Consider the following 14,949-nt stretch of genomic DNA (forward strand, 5'->3'; position numbering starts at 1 on the left):
CAACCACAAGTCTGTATTCTATGTCTGTGAGTCTGTTTCTATTTTATATATATGTTAATTTGTCTTTTTTCCTTTTAGATAACACATATGAGTGATATCATATGGTATTTTTCTTTCTCTTTCTGGCGTACTTCACTTAGAATGACAATCTCTAGGTCCCTCCATGTTGCTGCAAATGGCATTATTTTATTCTTTTTTATGGCCGAGTAGTATTCCATTTTATAACTATATCACAGCTTCTTTATCCAGTCATCTGTCAATGGACATTTAGATTGTTTCCATGTCTTGGCTACTGTAAATAGTGCTGCTATGAACATTGGGGTGCAGGTGTCTTTTTGAATTAGGGTTCCTTCTGGATATATGCCCAGGAGTGGGACTGCTGGGTCATATAGTAAGCAAAGGTTTATTTCTTGCTCACATCATATGTTCCTCCACTCTGTGTCATCCTTACCAAGAGACCTTGGCTGGTGGAGCCCCCTTTAGTGCTTCTGTAATTGCTTGGCAGGGAAAAAATAATGAGACAAATTGTGTATCCGCTCTTAAAGATTCCAGCTGGAAATGACACCAGTGACTTCTGCTCACATATCACTTCCTAAAGCAAGTTGCTTGGTCACACCCAGTTCCAAGGGCAGAAATAGAAATATTTGCTGAGCAGTGCTAATCACACACACACGCTATATATATTTACTGTATAGTCTGAAAAGGGAGGAAATAACTTCTCTTGTAGCCAAGTGAAGAGTCAACTTTGATTTATCATTGTAATATTATTACTAAGTTTAGACTCACTGAAGACAATGACATTGGCTATGTTTATAGAATATGCTGCAGTCACTGAGAAGCAGAAGGCTGATCTTTATGTACAGACATGCAAATATCCCCTGGAAATATTGAATTTTAAAAAGAGCAAATAGCAGCATAGCATGGTTTCATTTATTTAAAAAAACCACAGAGATGTATAAGTATATTTATGCGCACATGTCTGTGTGTGTATGTGTTTGTGTGAGAGAGGGAGGGAGAGAGACGTGCAAAGGAAAAGGCCTAGAAAGGTTGTCACCCAATAGAGGGATCTGTGTGGCATGTGCGGGACTCTCATTCTTTTACTTTACATAGTCCTGTACTGTTTGAATTAATACATCCTTTTAGTCATGTATTGTTGCATGATTTTCCTAGGCTGCCTTAACAAATTACCATAAAATTGGCAAAACAGAACCTTACTCTTTCGCAGTTCTTGAGGCCAGAAGTCTGAAATCTGGCAGGACCATGCTCCCTCCCCAGGCTCTAGGGGAGAATCCGCTCCTGGCGTCTTCCAGCTGCTGGTGGCTGCGGACATTCCTTGACTTGTGGCTGTGTCGCTCCAGTCCCTGCCTCCACACTCCTGCTGCTTCCTCCTCTTCTGTGTGTCTCTTATAAGGATATTTGTCATTGGATTTAGGAGCCACCTGGATAACCCAGGATGGTCTTTTTATCTCAAGATCCTTAAGACTCCTTTTCCAAATAAGGTCACATTCACAGGTTCCAGAGATTAAGACACAGACATAATTTTGGATTGGGGGGAGGTGGGGTGGTGGGCATCCACTACACTTACGTAATGTGAAAACAATTAGAAAGGAAAAGATTGAAAAAAAAAAAGAAATCATGATGAACAGTGCTTACTTCTAGGAGGGAAAAATTTCAAAATTTTCTATAGCAAACTTAATGTAACATTTATAATCAGTAAAAACAAAGAGACTAAATAATAGAGCAATAATAACCACCACCACCATACCATAAAGCAAAACCCAGGCAGCTCCTGACCCACACATACCCTATTAACAAAAGACCCTGACACATCAGAAAGGAGTGGGGCCAGGTGTGGGAGGCATCTTTGGTTTGATTTAGGCTCGGGGGGGCGGGGTGCCCTACATCAACCTTGGGTTCTAAGAACCCCAGAGATATTAGCCTTCTCTCATGCAAGGTGGAGCCTTAACCTGGGACTAGTACCCGGGAAGACCCACCCACCTCGCCAGAAGAGGGAAAACACTTTCCTGGTGTTGACCTGTAGAAATTAAAATGTTTTTTTTTTCTCCCCAAAAAAGCAACATTATTGAGTGGAGATTGCAAGTATGAGCCTGATTTCTGCCCAACAATGTGTCTTATTTCATCTGTACCGTGTATAAAATTTTTTCTAATTAGTTGCCAACTATTTTCACGTAAGATACCGGTTTTTGGCGTCTCCTGATGTGCGGCATTGGGTCTGCGTTTTCCCCGGGGCTCCCATCGCTGGAGCTGGGGAGGGGCTGCTCTCTTCACACGGCGCATGCGCAGCACAGTCTCCATCAGCCCCTGGTCTCCTGACTTACACCGTGCACCTGGCCACTACCTGCATTTGAGTTTGCAAACCCCTGATGAATAGAAAGAAAATCTCTCTGTGGTAGTAAAGCGCAGTGCGTTATGGGTTAAGTAAGCTTATGCATGCTCTTGCTTCCGGGGAAAAATACGTTCGAAGTTCCTAATAGCCAACAAATGAACTTGAAGCCGGCAACCTGTTCATAAATTGGCGACTCCGCTACAGTGATGTTTTATAGTCTGCGTAAACTAAACAAGTAATGGAAAAATGCATATCCACGTACGCACTCAGATATCAGAAATTCAATTCCACGGGCTATTTGGGAAGGACGTTTCAGAATTCTGCCGAGGATGTTATGCCTGTCTGAGTGCGTGCAGGCGGGCGTGTGTGCACCCCCGGGGGCCTGATGTGCCGTCACTCCGCTCCGGCTACAGCCTGCTCTGACTGTGGGGATTATTGTGTCAGGAGCCACAAGTTGGGTTAGAACCAGGGACCTCTGCAGAATTTCCTCGCCGGGATCTGCGTTGACGCCTGGCAGGTATTTCCGGTGAAGCTCCTGAGTTTATAATCTGAGTTGTCTGTGGAGGTGAGAGGAAGTGGGTCTTAGGGAGTGTTGCCTCAGCCCCGGCTGGAGCCTTTTGGAAAGGCAGTCCGTTTCTGTACTTTCCAGAACAGGTTGCTGACTTTCAAGACCTTTGTGGAGAAGAGTGCACTTAAGGTTTTCCCCTCCTAAACTGGTAAGTATTTAACGAGCAACTCCTCTGTTCGGAGCAATAGGCTAGGGCACACAAGTGAGGTAAGACGTGGCTGGTGCTTGCAGAACAAGGAGCTTTCAACGTGATCAGGAGGTGGAGACACAAAGAGGCAAAACATTAAATAACAGCACCACGTCATGTGAAACAGGTCAGATGCTGCAGACAGTGAGCCCTGAGTTGCCGAATGGACACGTGTTTGGTCGTGTATTGACAAAAACACTTCGAGATGCTAAGTGTACCGTCTACATCTTCAGGGAAGAGAAGTAGTATTTCAGGCCAGGGGGTGGCCAAGCGGTGGAGGTGGAGGCTGACCTGAGCCTAAGCAGAGCAGAAGGTAAAACACTAGGCAGACACCTGGGAGCGTGGACGGTGGCTTTGGCTGAATGACAGGGTACCCTACCCTTGGCTTAGCTGTACAGACAATGGGGAGTCCTGGGAAGTTTTCAAGCACAAGAATAGACTGATCCAAGCAGTACATTGGGAGATCAATCTGGAGATGATGTCGGGATGGTTTGGAGGAAGAAGGAAATGAGAGCAGGAAAGAGACTGGGAGGGAAGCTACCACAGAGGAGAAATGGCTTCAACTTGGGTAAGTCAGAGGGGCTTGAAAAGAAGGGATAGATGGGGAGAGTCTTAAAGGACTCGGTGGCAGACAGATTGCAGTGAACTGGGAGGAGGACCAGCAGCAACAGCATCATAGAGGGATGACTCTCGGCTTGGAGCCAGAAACCAGGACAACGGTGATGCCAAGGGCTCAAGGAGCCGAGTGTGGCAGGAGGTCCACTGAGGACAGTGAGAAGAGCAGACTGACCTGAGTCCTGCTTTGAGGCCCTGATGGGGCACCCAGATGGCAGTGACCCAGCTCTGGTCCCACATTCTCAACTACCCAGTGGTGTTTTCCATCTGCATGTGTTCTTATCTTCACTCACACTCTAAGGGCTCAACACCCGTGAGTGGATGGACTTACCGTGGATGCTGAAACTCACTTAGTAGGCCTCCAAGCCCCCATGCCTCCTCCAGCTGGTGGTCAGTAGCCTCAGATCCAGCAATCCAACCACCACGCATCATTTCCCAGTTGCGTAAGTAGGATTTGGGGGATGTGCAGTGGTTACTCTAGCCCATATCTCCACCTTCGGGAAGACCCCCCACCTCTGAAATTCATCAAGCCCTTTTGACTATACTTCCAGGGTTCGCCACTCCCCACCGTCAGAAAGCCCTTCCTTATGCACCCAGTGTATGGCTCGCACTGAGCTTTGACCTTTGCAATGGAGTTCCAGCGTGCTCCCCCTCTTTCAACTCGGCCCCCTTGACGTCTGTCTTTGAGCTCATGTGTGTACGGGGGGAGTAACTCCGTTAAAGGAAATTCCAGCAGTGACGTTATTATGTTTCTGATGAATACTCAGGAATTACTGCAATGCCTTCGCTGAAATGGAGGAAAGTAAAGAAACCAGGACCCTGACTGTTTGGGATTGTGGCTTAAAGTGGCAGGATCACCAAGGGAAGCCTGTACTTAGGTATGACTGAGGATGCATTGTTTAATAGGATTCTGAGTAAACCAGTCCTTATTCCTTTTTATTCTTCTGATTCCTTTGTCCTCTTCAATTTTCCCTTGTCGGGCATCAAGTCCTTTTTAATCTGCCCTTTGTGCTCCCTCCACTTCGATCCTCATCTCCCTTCTTTGCCCCACAACGCTTCTGCATTGATAATCATTCCCCACAAAAATCATCTGGCCCATTCTGCGGTGCAAAGCCGAGACCGGAGGACTGGTGTGACTGTTGGAATATATAAACATGACTCTTTTTCAGGTAGCATCTAAGATGCCAGTCTTAGCAGTCTCATTTAAAAAACTATTTATATTCACAAAAGTCTATTATAGCATTTTTATTGTGTACGCTTGTGATTTGGGTGCATTTTTTCCCCCTGCCAGTTTCTTATTATTGTTCAACGCTGACTACAGCCTTAAATGATAATGAAAACAGAAACACTCTTTTTAAAAGGCGATGACTGCTTTCCACATCCTTTGCAGTACGTGTGCTCCCCTGCCTGAAGGGGCCAGTTTAGTGTTTAAACCATCCTCACCCAACTCCCTCAGAACCCAAGTTCACGTCCTTGCAGCATTGACTCAGCCTTTTATTCCTCTGCAGAGAATTAATTGAATCCCAGGCTGTTCAGCATGCAGGTGTCTTTCAGATGAGCCCTTAAAACCCCAAGGCTCTCTTTGGCCCCTGGGGATGTTTGTTGTCCTTGCCCTGGGTTCCAGAATCTGGCCTGGTCCCAGATTGTCACACACCTGCCTTGCAAGAGAGATGTTTATTTGGGCCTTTGTTTTCTCAGCTCCTGCTGTTTATTCCCTTCTGTGACGTGACCTGCTGCTTTCACCCCTTCGTTTTCCAGCGCATTAAAAAAAAAAAATCAAGTAACAAAACAGTTTCCCTCCGTGTGACAGTGCGACAAATACAAGCTTGTTATCTGTATTCCATTATTATGAATCACTCGCCAATTCTCGTGCCATGTGTATGATTGACTTGCAATTATGGGTTGTGTTTTTTTAAGGCAGCTCTGAATGGTATTCTCCCCTGGCTGTTCCTTAAGCCAAGCCTGGAACCGCTGGGTCACATGAGAAAGGGTGGATTTTATAGACTTCACCCTATCCTTGTTGGTTTTTTTCTTTTTTTTTTACCCCAAGCCTAGCTATTGGATCTGTAATTAGTGAGGCAATAATAATACCTTCCTTTTGCCATTTGCTGCCTTTTCAAAAGTGCTTTACATGTTCTCGTGATTGATTCTCACAAAAATGCTTTTTTGGCCCAGGCAGTGCGGATACTGTGGCCTGATTCTATAGGGAAACGTACAAAGCGAGGTGAAATGACTTGCCCAAGTTCTTACAGCAAGTCCCAAAGGGACCTGGGGTGGTACCAGATTTCGTGATTTCCAGGTGTGTGGTTTTCCTACGGCTGCTGCATTTGTGATCAACTCAAGGCAGGTGATTTTATGTACAAGGTGTCATTTGATCCTGTGATGACCTTACAACCAAGGGTGAGCAGGCATTATTATCTTTATCTTCCAGGTCAGGAAGTTGAAGCTCAGAGAGGGTGAGTTATCAAAGTAATATGGTGATAAACAAAAGGGGCAGTGTTTGACCCCAAGGCTCCAAGCCCACTGCTCTTGGTGACACTGCTGGCTGACCAATGATACCGCCACCTTGCAATGAAATTATTCTCTATGACACTGTAGTGGTGGCCACATGCCATTATGCATTTGTCAAAACCCATAGAATGTACAGCTTCAAGAGTGAACCCTAATGTAAACTGTGGACTTTGGTTGATAATAATGTGATCATGTTGATTCATCGATTGTACCAAAGACGCCACACTGATGAGGGATGTTGAGGGTAGGGGAGTGTATATGTGTGGGTGGGGAGGGCTATGTGCAAACTCTCTATTTTCTGCTCAATTCGGCTGTAACTCTGATACTGCTCTAAGAAAATAAAGTTTATTATAAAAGAACAAAACCAAAAATGACACCACCACCTTGGCCAAAAACTTAGACTCATTCTTGGCTCTTTTAGTTTTTTCCTCTGAGCTTATATCTGAGCCGTCAACAAATCGTATTGATTCTACCATCAAGATATATTCTAAATCAACTATTTCTCACCAGCTCCCCACTATTATTCCTGATCTAAGCCTTTATTTTTTTTCTCATCTGGGTTGCTACAATCACTTCCCAGTTAGTCTCCAGAGATGGTCCCCAGTGAAGCAGGCCTCTGGGGAGCCAAGCCCCTCTGCTTCTACAATATTGAATCTCAGCTGGTTTGTGACTCATTTTAATCAATAGCAGGTGGATGATGTGATCTGGTGCATTTCTGGCCTAAGTGTTGAGAAGGCTTTTGTCCTTCTGAGGGCCTTGAGCTGTAAGAAGTCCAGTACTGTGCTGGAGAGATGAAAGGAAGAGAGCACGTGGAGAGGCCACGTGAGGGGGGAGAGGCCATGAGACTGCAGGGAGTGAGAGAGAGGCCCAGCTGAGCCCAACCCCTTCACGGTCCCCACAGGGGTGCCAGGCTTCCGAGTGAGCTTCTTGGGCACTTCAGCCAGCAGTACCCACAGAGACCACAGCCCAGACTGACGTTGCATGGAGTGGAAGAACCTGCCCGCTGAGCCCATTCGACCCACAGAGTCAGGAAAGAGAAAAATGGTCGTTTTTAGCCACTAAGTTTTGGGTTAGTTTGTTGTGTAGCAATAGGTAACAAACATCTAAAAGCCTTCTCTGTTCCCCTTTCACTTGCCACCAGTCTCTTTTCCACACAAATCTTTTTTTAAAAAGTCGGGGTAAAAGACACATAGTATAGAATTTACCATCTTTACTATTCTTTTTTAAGGGAGGTACTGGGGATTGAACCCAGGACCTCATGCATGTTAAGCACACGCTCTGCCACTGAGCTACACCCTCCTCACACCTTTAAGCCTGTAGTTCACTAGTTAAGTACATTTGCATCATCCTGCAGCTCATCTCCAGGACTCTTCATGTTGCAAAACGGAACCTCTACACCCAGTACACAACTCCCTGTGCCCCCCTTGCCCCAGTCTCTGGCACCTGCTATTCTGTTCCTGTGAATGTGACTTCTAGGTACCTCATATAAGTGGGATCCTACAGTATTTGTCTTCGGGTGACTGGCTTGTTTCACCTAGCACGATGTCCAAAAGTTTCATCCGTGTCGTAACCTGTGTCAGAACGTCCTTCCCTTGGTTGCTCCCACCTTTGGGCTGTGAAGAAAGCTGCTGTGAACACCGGTGGACAAACACCTCTTTGAGGCCTGGCTTTCTGTTCTTTTGGGCGTATGCCCGGAAGCAGAATTGTTGGTTCACATGGTAGTTCTATTTTTAGTTTTTTGCGGAACCATCATACAAAGATTTTTAAACATAAACTCTGTCACTCCCTTGCTTAAAACCCTCTGTTGACTTTTTATTACTATTAGAATAATACCCAATACTCTGGCCTCCAAGGCCTGATGTAACCAGCCCACAGGCACCTCCCCTCCCCCTTCTGTCTCTCTGTATTAGCCATTCTCAGCATCTTGCTGCTCCTTGTCACCCCAGGCATGGTCCCCTTACAGGGACTTCACACCTGCCATTCTCTCTGCCCGAAAGGCTCTCCCCTTGTTATCCACATGGCTGTCACCCTCACCTCATTTGGATCTCAGTTCAAACATCCCTTCCTCCAGAGAGGCCTTCTCTGACCTTCCCCATCCTCGCTATGTCTTATTTTTAATTCATCATTTTGTCTCCACCTGGTAAGTAGGGAATTTATATTAATGGCGCACATATATAATACCAACCGTGTGCCTGGCACTGTTCTAAACACTTCGGATATACTAAATGTAAATATGCTAAATAACTTCCCGAAGGTTCTACAGCTAGTAATTGACAGAGGGGGGACTGAAGGCAGTTGAGATCCAGAATCCGCTATTCTGTACTCACCCGAATGTAAATGTGTATGTGTAAAATGCGTATGTGTCATGTATGTGTCGTGCATGTGCCTTTCAATTGTCTGTCCCTCCCACTGGGTGTAAACTCCACGAGGACAGGGACTTTGTCTTGTTCACGGCTCCCCAGGGCCTAGAACAGCATCTGGCACAAATTAGGTTTTATTTTTTACTCAAAAAAAAGTTTTTTTAGGGGAGGGAGGGAGGTAATTAGGTCTATTTATTTACTTACATTTAGAGGAAATACCGAGGATTGAACCCAGGACCTAGTTCATGCTAGGCATGCGCTCTACCACTTGATCTATACCCTCCCCGCTAGGTTTTCAATAAAAATGCATTGAATGAGTGAATGAATGAATGAATGAATGGGTTCTTTGTGTATTAAAAAAAAAAAAAAGGCTCCCAACTGTTTTTCCCCATGAATTTGTGTCTATAAAGCACAGTGAGTCACATACAGTAGATGCTCAATAATTTCTTATTCAGGGAATGGTCTGTGAGCGGCTTGAGGACACTGACCTGTGTCTCTTTTCTCTCTGTCTCCCTCACAAACCCTGTCCCACTGCTGGGCTGCCCAGACTTTGTTGCTGTTGTGGGAGGAGAGAATATAGTGAGGGAACCTCATCTACTGTGTTGCGGAGTGAGTAGGGGCACTTGCTTTCGAGGAGGAGGCTACAAGGAAACTGAGGATACAAGTTCCAGGCCAAAGACTACGTGGAAGAGATGACATTTTCAGGATTTTTCTTTTTTTTTTTTTCAGTCCTGCACATCAAAAACATCATTTTCCATAGGATTTAGTGGCAGTTTATTTTAGACCCTGAAACAGGTTTCTCAAACTGTTTCCAAAACAGTGTTTTAGGAAACATCCCTGATTGCCTTGATCGTCCTCCTCCTCTGAAAGGAATTCCATCACGTAAAGCATGTCTCCTCCTGCTGGCTTTGGAAGAGCTGGAACTGCAGAGGTCTGCCCGGTGCCATGTACGGAGAAACTGATTCATAAATAAAGGCCAAAATAATTATTTAATGAATTGTTCTCTTTAGAAATGGCTACGAGGAAACTCAGCTCCACGATTGGTTAGTTTTCAGTTGTGGTTCAACATTTTTTCTTTTTTCTCCCTAATTTTGAATATACTTAGGAGAGTCCTTCCCGCTAACTGTTTTCACCAGATTGTCATCACAATGCAGGTCAGAAGTAAAGAAGACAGGTATCTATTGAAAAGTGGCATCAGTGCATTAAAAGGTACCCTGGTGGCCTTGAAGACTTAATGCAGCTTTTAAAACTGCCTAATTTATACACCGGGCTACTCCAGCGCACCCTGGCACGCTGGATCACATTATACAGAAAAGTCGATGGAACACACATATAATGGGCCACTTCTGGGCTCCGTTATGACCTTATTTTCACTGATAAAGACAAACCTCATAATTCACTGGTAGCAATGTCACTCTTTTATCTTTCCACGGACTCAGGAGAATACAAGTCACATGCACTGAGCCTGCTCTGTGTGTGACAAGGGAAGTCAGGCAGCCAATCATTGCAAAGGTGATTCATTCATTTGCATTCAGAAATCCTGTTGGTTAAAAAGCAGTAAAAGTGTTAGGGGCTTTCCCACTCCCTTCGCTCTATAAAAAGTGGCTCACTGGTGAAATACATGCCTTCACTCATCTCGCAGAGCTGCTGTAAAAAATAACATTTGGCAGTGGGAAGTGGGACTTTTGCTTGAAGAACTGATGTGTGTATGTAACATTTGTATCTTTCTTAGATGTCCGTGGACACTTGTCAACGCTTCCATGTTCCAAAAACTCGTACGGATAAAATTTACTATGGTGTGGGTCTTGATTTTTAAAATGGGTGTGAGGATTTGTAAAGTGCGAGATTGCAGAATGAGATAGTAAGAGAAACGAGGGGACTGGAGCAGTGGAATGTCGACGCTGAGTGAAGTACTGAATTTGACTCACATGCCAGTCATGAGAAAACACTGTGCTTTCTTGCCCTGTGCCTCCTGCCTGCTCCAGCTCCATCTCAGGGTCTTAGCTGCCCACATCTGCTTCACCATCTTCCCTGTTCTCTGAGCCTTGACTTTGGCCACAGAGGCCAGTTGGGGACCAAGCAACCCAGATGTGGGCTTAGAACACCTAGCAGATTCCAGAAGACCCAACGCTGCTCAAGAGAAGTAAGAAAGAGCATCAGGGTGATAGAGGGTGGAGTGTTTCCGTGTTGCTGAAGGCGGGTTCCCCCTGCTGGGGCATAAATCCAGTAGGGGAGCGTAGATGTTTATTTTCAAAGCACGAGCTGCATCTTCCTTTGTGCTGTGCACTGTGCTAAGTGCGATGTTGGTGCTGGATAAATGTTAATAACAGCCACCAAAATGACGATGACAATAATAATGTGGTAACCCCACTTCCTGCATGCCGAGGGAGAGTAAGAGATTTAACCATCTCTTGTGATTGATGTTACTATACCCAGGGGTAGTGTTCCTTGCCTGGCAAACCCCCACCCACTGGTGTTTCTATGATTCTCCCGTCTGCTTGGAAAGCAGGGGGGAGGTAGCATTACTGAGTCCAAACTCATTCTGCTCGCTGCACGACAGGCCAATAAACCGGGAGATGAGGTGTTGGGGCAAGGAACAGCCACTTTATTCGGAAAGCCAGCAGATGGAGAGAATGGCAGACTCATATCTTGGAGAACCATCTTACTCAAGTCAGAATTCAGGCTCCTTTTATACTAAAAAGGGGAGGGGATGTGGTTGGTTGTTACAAACTTCTTGGTGTAGGAATTTGTTCTTGTATCTGTCCACCTGGATCAGGTCATGGTGTCCCTGTAAAACCTCTAACAAAACAAATGTTATTTTCTATTCTGCAACTTGCTATCTTTATATAAGTACAAAAGTGTTACTATCCTTAAAGGTCAGAGCCTCGGGAACAGGCTCTCCTGTGTATTTCAGGCTAAAGGCAACATTGTTTTACAAAAGGTACAGAGCTAGCAAGACTAAGCCTAGAAAACAGAGCACAGGGTTAAAGCCAAAGCAACAGATCTAATATGGCGTCAGATTTGTTTTTTTCTGTCACAGTAGGAAAGAGGTCCCAGAGACCAGGGCTTCCTGCATATTTGTCTTCAGAACCATCACTCTGAGAATGAGTAAATGCCCCTCACACGTCTGTCTGCCAATCAGACCCCTCTGTCCACAGAGACCCTTAAGAAAAAACAATAATGATACCTTCATTTTAATTATTCTCTTTTTTGGTCCCACTTCAAGATTGTGCCTTTTAAATAAGCTACACTGGAGTTTCTTCCTTCTCATCTGGCTCCTAATTAAGGACGGTAGGGGATGTCCTTTGGTCTTATTTTTACCATTTTAATTGCACTGATCATAGCTTAAAACAAGACCCATTCAAGTGCTGAGAAGATACGGATTTGCTGGTTCAGTGAGGGGTTTTTCTTAGGAGAGGGCAGAGCTGAGAAATGGCCCTTCTCTGAGCATCAGAACTAACTAAGCTTGCCTTTCCCTGGATGATGGGCAAGGAGCCCGGGTGGGGACCCCAGCTGCTGCAGGAGAGAGTCCTGTATCTTCAGGACAACGGCATTTTGCCATAGAGAGCAACCGTCATGGTGGATGTCAGGGTTGGGATGTCAGCTCTAGGAAATGCTCCAGGGGGATGCAGTGGTGGCTGTCTCTAAAGGTGAATGACCCACTGGTTGCCCTTCCCTGCCCTCCTTAGCACCTGGCCGGTCCTGCTTTGAAGGACAGTCACCATGTCATTTCCTTTCCTTCTCCTCTTTCTCCTAGATCCTAGTCTAGCACGGCCTTGTTGGAATACTGCCACTCTCTGCTTCCTAGAGTCCACGTGATTCAGTGGTAAAAGATTAGGAGCACTGGAGGCCATGACCAAGGTTTGAATCCCAGCCTGGGCAGAACTAGTGATGTAGTCTTGGGTAAATGGTTGTCTCTTTGAGCTCTGGGGTCCTCTTCCATAAAAGGAGCTCTCGATATCTTCTTGGGAGGGAGGTTGGGAAGGATGCATATGGGAATGAATGCTAAGTGAAGAATGCCCCTTGGCATGAGAGGCTGGTGCTCCGTACATGTTTGTAGCCCCTCTCCTTTGTCTGACAGGTATAGGTGAGTACCCAGAAGGGTGGGCAGTTACTTGAAGGGCTGAATAATAAAGATAGCAATTCCTGAGAATGCACACACACACGCGCACACACATACACACCCACACACGCACACACACACACACACACACAGTCTATCTTGTCCTGTCTGCTTGTCCCCATCCCATCTTTCCTCATGCCCTTTTTCACTGCCTCCTCCTCCCCAAGGTTGACTCTATTTCCAGCCTACGTTGATCCTGCCCAGCTCTTTTGTGCTTATTGCCTCAACCACACAACTTAACATTTCACTGTAAAAAGTCACAGTTTGTGTATTAAATCTCTCTCCAATAAGGTAACCTCCTTGGGAAGGGACTGAGCCTAATTCTTTTCCCTCCGTCTGCAGCATCCAGCACAGTGCCAGGCATGCAGTAAATGTTTAATAATTGATGATTAAGTGCAGGGCCATTGCGAGTTCTACCTGAGGGTAGAGAATGTATTTTATATATATTTTTGGTGTCTCCACAGCAGTGTGCCCAGTGCTAAGCATATAAGCACTGATAGGTACTCAGTAAACATTCGTCAGGTTAAAATTTCTTTTTGCTGTTGGGGGATGGATTTGAGGGGTGGTTAAGCCATTGATATGAAAAGTATTGCAAGAGACCCAGGGAGTAAAAGCTCAATCAACAAGAAGCTATGAAATGCCTGGCATTTGGGGGAAGACATGTGTTCCTTTGCAACAGTTTGTAAATCATGTCCTGGCAGGGCAGGACAAAAACTGCATGGGGAGTTTTGGGGACTTGACTTCTGGTCTCAACTGGGATAATTTATTTGATATAGACGTGACACCAGGTCTGGAACCAGGTGGCCCTCTGGCTTGCTGTAAAAAAGGAGTTTTCTCTTGACTCAGGGACCCTTTGGAAACTTGTCACCTCTCAGTGACCCTACTGACAACTCCTAGTTTCTTCTGATAGGTTTGATCTTGGCCCATAATCCTTAAATAGACAAAACTTCCAAGGAAGCTGATCTGCATTGGACTGAAAGTCAATCAAGCTGCCGCCAGAATATGAAATTAGGCCTCCAGGGGAGGAAAGGCAGTTATTTTTCAATTATCCACAGGTCGGAGGCAGCAGCGGGCCTGCTCATGTGGAGTCACCCTGAGAAGGTGACCCTCTGTCCTCCCTCAGCATGACCGGAACCTCAGCTGGACCCTCTCTGGGCTGCTGTCTGTCTATCCCCCACCTGTCACGAGGCTCACTGTCCCTCTGTGAGTGTGCACAGTCCTGGCTCCATCCTCTTCCTGGGCCCTGGCTGACGGACCCCAGAGGCTGGTGCGTTCCCAGACCTCAGCAGCTCAGTTCTGTAGGACTTTGCACCTCTGAGTGTCCACTTAACACAGCAGACCCTCCAGGAACTGGGAGATACAGTCTTGTATGCTACAAACCCTGCAGTAACAAAACCCAGCAAAGGCACAGCCGCAAATTCTGCCCCTGTGCTATCTTCATGCTGTTCTGGGGCCAACATGCAGGGTTGGCCTTAAACACAGGGAACCAGGGGTCAGGAGTAAGTCCTGCCTTGTTCTTGGTTTTCCACACAGCCTGGTTTCTCTTTCCCCCTGCCTGATTTCTTTCAGCCAGCCTTCGTGATAGTCCTGCAGTGGAAGGGCAGGAGTCCTTCCCAGCCAAGAGTTTTGGGGAGGAGAGTTGCGGGGATCCATCCTCACGTGCACAGCCAGCAAGCTTCCATCAATTCGCAAAGCGCTCTCCGTGAGAAAGCCAGACAAGCGGGGTTATTATTACCATCAATCACCCCGGGCTGAAGAAACTGAGGCAGCTGAGGGCGAGGAGGACCTCCTGATTCAGCTCATCCAAAGGGAGGAGAAGGAGGCAGAGAACAAAGGTGCAGGCAGCCTCATCCCGGCTCCCTTTGAGGGGCTTTGAGGGAGGTGAAGAGGTGAAGGGATGACCAGCCTGCTCGGAACCCCCCGCGTTTCAAATCAGGCACCCTTCTGTGGCTGTTTTCTTTTCTGGTCCCCACGTCCAATACATTTTGATTCAATTTGGACGTTCTGGATTAGTGGAAGGGAATGAGGTTTAAAAGAGGTCAGCTCCATTACTCAGCGTTATTAATGATGTTGTCGGCTGTTAAAATCGCAAAAAACTAGGAAACTAATAAATTTTACATATTGAAAAATCACAAATGGATCAGGCAAATGGATAAATTCTTAAAAGTATTTAATATCTGTTAAGAGGACAGAATGATAAATTCAATATTGAAAACCAATAGCAGATTCACAATTACA

Source organism: Camelus bactrianus, chromosome 6, assembly GCF_048773025.1.
Source record: "Camelus bactrianus isolate YW-2024 breed Bactrian camel chromosome 6, ASM4877302v1, whole genome shotgun sequence".
Taxonomy (NCBI): domain Eukaryota; kingdom Metazoa; phylum Chordata; class Mammalia; order Artiodactyla; family Camelidae; genus Camelus; species Camelus bactrianus.